Below are 8,132 nucleotides of genomic sequence, written 5' to 3'. Positions count from 1 at the left end.
ACTTCCTGAACAAAAAGAACATCTCGTTCTTTTGTTATCCTTTGCAGATCCTTAACTTCTCCCATAAAATCAGATCTGAGAGTTTTAACACGAAGCTCAGAATTCTGATCTGTGTAATCAACCTTTTCTAAAATAACAGACTTTGAGGCTTTCATCATTCCAGAAACTTTGTTGATTACTCTTGATTCAAACATCTTGAGCATAGAATCAACCTCCAAACTTGAAATAGATGAACCTCCGCCAAGATCAGCTTGGGATTGAATGATGGAGTTCAACTTTTCATTAAGAATTTTGTATTGCTTCATTGTCAGTAACATATGATCAGGAAATTCTTCTTCTTCATCATGAAACTCTAGGTCTTCGAATGTTCCACCAAACCCTTCATTATCAGTTTTAGTGGGTGAAGATGGTTTGGGTGTATCAGTGGATTGGGAGGAAAAAATGGAAGTAATTGGTTGATCGATGATATGTTCAAAGGTTGGTGAAACAGTGGTTGATGTGAGTGGAATAGTAGATGTTGGTGTAACAGAAACCAATGATTCGAAAGGAGTAGAGATAATTGGGCCTTGATCTGCATCTTTCGAACCACCTTCACCCATGTTGACATTTGCATTCGTATCAGATACGTGTGCAGGGATGCCTGAAGTTCGAACCTCCTCAAAAATTGACTTGGCAATCGAAACTTCGGGTGGTATGATAACAGTCTTCTCAGGAATGGAACTTGTAATGATAGAAGTGAACTCTGGAGTTTCTGGTATTCGTTCATCCTCTTCTATAGACTCATTAGATAAAACAATCTTTCGAGTCTTCTTCGTCTTCTTCTTTTTCGGTTGTGACAAGTGTTTTGCCATATCTTCTGCTGCTCTTTTCTTGGATCCGGGAGAAACAGGAACAGGTACCTCACGAATTAAAACTCCTTGGTGAGTAATTTGAGGCTTGCAAATCAACTTCTGTGATGGTGACTTTCGTTTGTGAGTGGATTTTATCTTGATTCTTCGAAACATCCCTGCTTTCGAAGGAATAATCACGTTCTCTTGAGTCTCTTCCACTATTGGCTCAATCACTTGTGTTGCTTCAACTGTCACTGCAACATTTTCTGTCTTCTTCTTTGGAGATTTAGAGGATGTTGAACCCTTCATTTTCTTTTCAGGTGAAGCAGGATCAACTCTCTTCGACTTTTTGGTCTTCTTTTCGTCGCGTGGCAACAAAATTCCCGTAGGAATAGAAGAATCGAATGTTTTCAGATATGCAATCAAAACAGGATTCGTAGGATCCACCCTTTTAAGCATCGCGTCTGGAATCCGAGCAACGTTTGGAAATTCATCATCATTGTCAACAACTTCCTTCAGAAAGTGATAAGATTGAAAAGTAACCTTCTCTTCTTCATTTGAAACCAAGATGCCTTCCTTGTTGTAAAAATGTTGCAGAATTAGACTCCAGTACCTAGCACACGAAATGTCATGAACAACATTCGTATGTTCTACTCCTTTATGGAATTCCTTCAATAGCTGTGTAGAGTAGTCTGCTGGAAGATCATAGTAGAAACCAACCACCATGGCATAAACCTCCATCCTTCCTTTATCTAATCCAACTGTTCTTCCGGTTAAACAACGCAAAAATATCCCAAACAAAAAATTCCATACTTTTGGAAGACCAGACTTCTTAAAGTCACTTATCTTTAACAATGGGGGCTGATATCCCATTTCATTAAACATATAAATTATTTGGGAGAATTGAAATTCAACAAAAGGAGGTGTATTTGGAATGTCAAGAATCTGACAAAACAGTTTCTTGGAAAGCCTAACCTTTTTGTCATTGATTAGGTGAAAAGTAATCGAATCAGAGGCTTTGTTGTATGTGGCAGTAGATTCTGCTTGAGAAAGCCAGGATACCGGAACAGAAAAGGAATTGAACATTGCTTTGGATAAAACAGAGTGTTTTAAAGAAACAATAAGCATCTTGAATTCTTCTGGACATTGAGAAAGTTCACCATCCACATAATAATTGGTAGATTGAATCTTCATAACTGGTGCAGAAGAAGTATCTTCAGTAGAAGGATCGTCATGAGCAATAGTCGCCATTGTTAGGGTTTGAAGAAGATGAAGAACAGAGAATTTGGGAAGTTTTGAGTTTTGATCGCGTAAACGTATAAAGTACTCTTGAACCCCCTTTTATATGTAACCCTAAATGATTTGAATTTGAAGCGGGATGCATTTAATGAGATCCGACGTGGCACCTTGAAAATCAGACCTGTACAGCGGAAAGGAATCCATGCGTCAAAAAGTGTCTGTCACATCACCTAGAAAACCGGGCAGAATACCATACGTCACGTATGCACAGCTACCCTTAATAGAATTATAACCGGTAGAACCCTTCAAATGGAGGCAAGGCTCTTTCACTTTTGGGATAAAAAGCGAAGTCATTTGCCAGATGTTCGAAATCATCAGCCTGAGTTGGTATTACTCAGAACCTCAAGGATTTCATGTGTGTAGTGTGCCAAAGAAAGTTTAGACAAGAAACAACAATTTTTTTTTTTAATTTTGTGATGTCAAAATTTAATTTGACACGAAGGCAGTTAAACCCCGGGTAAAGGTTTGCTTCGTTAATCATCAAGAGAGATGATCAACAACTTGTGTATGTTCCCGTGAATTACAATCGAATACTTTTTGATAAGTATCAAAGGGCTTCTTTTAAGAATGCTTCGTGGGTAGGTTCAAAATTTCGTTGCATGTCAACCTAAACATAAGGTGATAAAGTGTAACAGAAATTACTTGTATGACCAGTGTAGTCAGTGACAAGTCGGCTTTGAAAAATTTTAACATGACTAGGATATTCGAATGAAACTCACACAGAAATCATATTCATAAAAAAAAATTGTATAATGGATCTTGTTGGGTAACAAACATCGTGGGTTTCGAATGCTTGATCAAGACCACTCATTCGAAATGAATATGATTTGGAGTTTCGAACATTGGTACATAAACAAAAGTTTCGTATATATCTGGAGCAATGTTCCCCGTCAATTCCTGAATTTGTAAGATTTTTGGGTTTCACTTCCATCATGGACTCATGATGTCAGATCATAAACACAGAGTTGTTATATATCTAAGTCTCGATGGGTTTGATCAGAGACCTCTCGGATATACGCCTTTGCGTGTGATCGTGTAAGAATGTTTTGGATGAAAAAGATTGGTGTAAGACATGAAAAGTACCTCTGTTATGTTTTGGACCAAACAGGAAACTCTTAACTCATTGTGAGAAGAGTAAGGTAGCTCAGAGACTAATGTGAATATTAGCCTGATTGGGAAGAAATTTTCGTACGAAACATTTCATTAAGGCTTTCGTACACACACATTGAGTCATGGAGGCTTTGGACGACATGCAGCAGCATGCTTCTAGGGACAACCTAACTAATTCGAATAATGAGAAACATATCAATTCATACGAAAAATTTTACCTGACCCTAAAACTGCCTGCATTGTCCCCTCTGAATCATCATCATAATCTGCAACAAAAGTCTAAAAATAAAAATATTTTTGTTGTTTTGAATTTTTTTTTTTTTAAATAAAGACCGAACAAACGAAAATCTTTTTGGATTTTTGATTTTTCGAAAATTTAAGGACAAAACAAAAGAAAATCTTTTTGAATTTGTTGCAAACAGACGAATATTTGGCATTCCTTGAAGAGTGACAAATGTACGAATTCGAAGCGTTCGAAGCGTTGACCATGAACAGTAACCATTAACTCAACGCTGAGAATAATTGACAAGCATGCAAATTCGAAGCGATCGAAGCGTTGACTATGAACAGTAACCTCTGAATGTTGAATGACTTTGTGTTATCTTTTATTCAGCGCCTCTGATTCATTCTTTTTCGCCTATCATTCTTCTTTTTCGCATGGAACAGAATTGCCATCGATCATTCCAAGACCTTCTATTATTCGCATTAGAGATTTTTCATCCAAAGCTTTCGTGAATATATAAGCTAACTGATCAGTTGTTTTCACGAAATGTACTTCAATGTTTCCATCCAAAGCTTTGAATTTTAAATACTTATGTGTATTAGCCTTTAGACCCATGTGTTAGTGAGAGTGAGAGAGAGACATGTAAATACCTCTATAAATAGTGGGTTCATACCACTTGTAGAGGTGTGCTTGAGAGGTGTAAAAGTGAGTGTGTAAGTGTGTGTTATTTATGTAGATGTAGATCTATGTCTCTTTTGTGTAACACCATACATATTCAATACATCTCTTGAACAACCAAATCACCATGTTCATTGTGCAAACTTTAATTCCGCCTGCCAAACCATGTTCTTTGTCACTACACATTCGATACCACCTGGAGTCTATGTTTTATTCACTTTTAGTCACCAGCGTTACTATTGAGGTAAAATAGTATTTTCCCTATTACTTTTGCTTGTGATCTTCTCACATATTCCTTAAAGTATAAACTATATTTTGATAATAATAGTTACCTTTGGGGGAAATTACTCCTTAAACATAAAACCATTGGGTCTTGGTAGAAGACTACTTTTATTAGAAAATATAGGATTTTCTGGAAAGAATTCTAATACTCTGTAAACTCAAATCACCATTGTCTAGTGAGATTATTTTGAAGAAAAACATGTATTTATACCAATGTCATTAAATACTTATGAACTCACCACCATTAAAATGCTGATACTCGCTTTCAAAATAACTTGTATTCACATGTCATCAGTAGACAGGTACACTCCGGGAGCTTTTGCGAAGTCAGCCTAGTACCAAGCTGCAGCTTATGTTAATTCCTATATCTACTTTTGATGTTGTTGTACTTTAATTACTATACTACATATGTTGTGATACTTGACATGACGTCATCCACCCCAGAACGTTTCCGCCGTTCCGGTTTTGGGGTGTGACATTTTTGGACTAAATCCGTGAATTTCTAGACATTCGGGACAAAATTACAAATTTTTATACATTATGGACTAAAGTGTCCTTTTTACAAAACTTTGGGCCTTAATTGAAAATTTGAGGCTTTTTGGACCAAAAATGTTGTTTTACAAAAAGGAGACTTTTTATAATCAACTTGGTAAACATTGAACAAAAATAAGCAACAATACAATAACAAATGGGTGAAATACAACGATAACAATTTTATTGGGCCAAATATTCATGTTACATGGCCAATGGGCCTTAAGAACCCATTTAAGTGTATATTTAGCCCAATATTTTCCATGTCATGTTTATTGGGCCATGCGACCCATTTATATGTTAATTTGGGCCTGAATTATGGGTCACATGTTGTTGGGCCCTCGTGGTCCTTTTACATGCCTATTGGGCCCAACTTACCCACTAAAATGTTATTGGGCCTTTGTGATTCATTTACATGTTAATTGGGCTTGGACTGAAACTTATATGTTAAGTAGATTGAAGTTATACCTTTACATAACCATTGAACTTCGTATACTTATATATGTACCTTTGGATTTGATAACATACAACATACACGTAAACATTAAACATAGTACGAAAGGTTGAGAATCTAGTGAGACGTGGCGGTTGGCACCTTTAAGTGTACAATCGTAGCTTGTAGTTATAATCAGAGCCTCCTGGAAGGAGAGCGAGAGTTTGTGTATAGATCTATACGGGGTGACCCCCCGCGCCTTAGTTGTTCGCTACAGCTAAACTAGGCCAGTCTAGGGCGACAAAACCTTGAGCGAATACCGACATTTGGAAAAATGTTAAGACAAGCAACCTAGTCACTATCATGTATGATTATAACGGCTCAAATAGAGATTCAATACCACATTTTAACATTTCGAAGATTAACCCTTCGATTGTGTCAACACAAAACAACCTATTAAACGATACAAGAACCTCGACATTATAACAAATCAGAAAATATCAGAGTTTCTGGGGAAATACAATTGTCCAATTATCACTTACTTACAATACAAAGAAATCTAAACTACTTTTATATATGTCACTACTACGAAATTCACACATGCATTTATACTTGATTTCCACATCATTTTCAAACATTTTAAAGAAAATATCGGATTTTCTGGGTTTTTACGAAAGATACAAAGATTTTTACTCAACCATACTTATGAACTCTCCAACATTATATATGTTGACCGTTTTCAAAATAACTTGTATTCTCAGGTAATCGTTAAGCTGGAAGAATTTCAAGTATGTATGGAATTATTTTGTGTAACATTGTTCATCGCACAATTAATACTTTGAATTAATGTAATGTATAACAATGTACCTGATGTGAACAATGTTGGTTGTTATATGAAATGTTCGTGATGAATGTGTTACGTTTCATGTGTATTCATTGTAATGATAATTCAATTGTTAGTCACACGAGCCCCCGGACGTTTCCGCCGTCTGGTTCGGGGGTGTGACAGAGTCTTATAACTCTTTTATAGTTCTAAATAATGTTTGTAATTCCTTTTTGTCGGTTTATTGGCATTTCTATGTAGTGGTTCCCAGATTCAAGTGAAATGGAGGAACCAAGTATACTAGTCATTGTTTTCAATTTTGACTTAAGTTTCTATGAGACTTTGACCTAATTTATACTACTAGCTCAAGTGCATAATGAGTCTACATGATTCATGCAAGGATTTTCAATTCAAGGAATGACCAGAATATGGATAGTCATTACAGTTAAGTAGTGGTAGAATTCACATATCAATGTGAAATGTAAGTATATTATCCTTCAATTCTACTTGTTTCCAAGTTTCTAGTAGTTTATAACTTAGCTTTTTGATACAAAGTCTACATGTGTCGTGCCTACACGTGCAACTAAGTTTATAAATTCTAGAACCGACTCGAATTTTGGCTGGGGCTTGCCAATGATCATGTTGATGTGAAGAGAAGACATGTTCTTGTTGCGATTTGACTTGATTAAACATTCCTTCCGGTCTTCTGACATGACATTGTTGTGTTTCTTGTAGATTTCAACTCGTCGATTCGTATCAGTGAGTTGAGCCACACTTATCAGATTATGCTTCAAATCAGGTACATATGCAATGTTTGAAATGGAGAATTTCCCATTTGTAAGGATGCCATAACCTCTTATCTGAGTGTTGGATTTGTTGCCATACATCACATAGCCAGTATTTGGTGGAATTTTGAGATCTCGCAGAAAGTCCTTCCCCGTCATGTGCATGGAGCAAGCACTATCAATATACCATATTGTTTCTTCCTCCGAATCACAGAGTGCCTGCAAAATTAGTGAGTTGTGGAGTTTTTAGACTCCGAGTTAGGTTTTGGGACAAAGGCATGAGTTTTGGACATTGGTCGTGACTTTTGAGCAACAGATGTTTTGGATGGTTTGTTCCGAGATTCTTTAGGAAACAAACAGAAGGCCATGGTTCTTTAATCTATCGAATAATCATACTCAATGACATGCGGGTTCGGAAAAACCTTTTTCGGACCAGCAGCTTCCGGAGAAGTGGGAATCACTGCGTCTCTCGGAGTTGCAGTTTCATTTTTGAGATTTTTTACTTTCCATACAAGATTTTGTTTTGATGATTTTTGTGAAACTGTTTTCTTAAAAACTCATTCTTTCGTAGATGATACATTTGGTTTTGAAATCTATTGAGGTTTGAAAATTGTACCATCAGATATGGCGATAAAAGCTGATGAAACAGTTCGAGGAAAGTTAGTTCTGACAGATTGAGTATCTACAATGGGCTTTTTCGAAGTAGGACTGACTACTTTCTTATGTTCTACCGGATTGGGCGGATTAGATGGCCTTTTGAGAATCTTAGTGGGTGCGAAGGTGTTGTGACTCATAGTTGGTGGGTTGGTAGTCCGAGATACACTCTTTTTGGAGTTCTCAAGGAATCTGGAGTTTTGTCTTGACTTAACTTTCTTTTTGTGAGCATTTTGGGCTTCTACCTTAGGATAAAAAACATCTTTCCTATTCAACATGGGTTTCTTTTTGAAATGAAAAGAAGATTTGGACGTTTGACCGACAGAAGGAATGTTAAACACATGCTTGATTTGCACAAGATTTGTTTTGGAAATCACTTGTGGGTCAGAATCACATGAATTTGATGAATTATTAGCGTCACTATCTAAGGATGCCCAATCAAACTCAGAGGTATCAGGTTCAGTTGTCTCCATAATGATTTCTT

Source organism: Lactuca virosa, chromosome 1 (genome assembly GCF_052849685.1).
Source record: "Lactuca virosa cultivar CGN04683 chromosome 1, Lactuca_virosa_CGN04683_v6, whole genome shotgun sequence".
Classification (NCBI taxonomy): domain Eukaryota; kingdom Viridiplantae; phylum Streptophyta; class Magnoliopsida; order Asterales; family Asteraceae; genus Lactuca; species Lactuca virosa.
The sequence above is the reverse complement of the archived record's forward strand: the minus strand, read 5'-3'. Positions refer to the sequence as shown.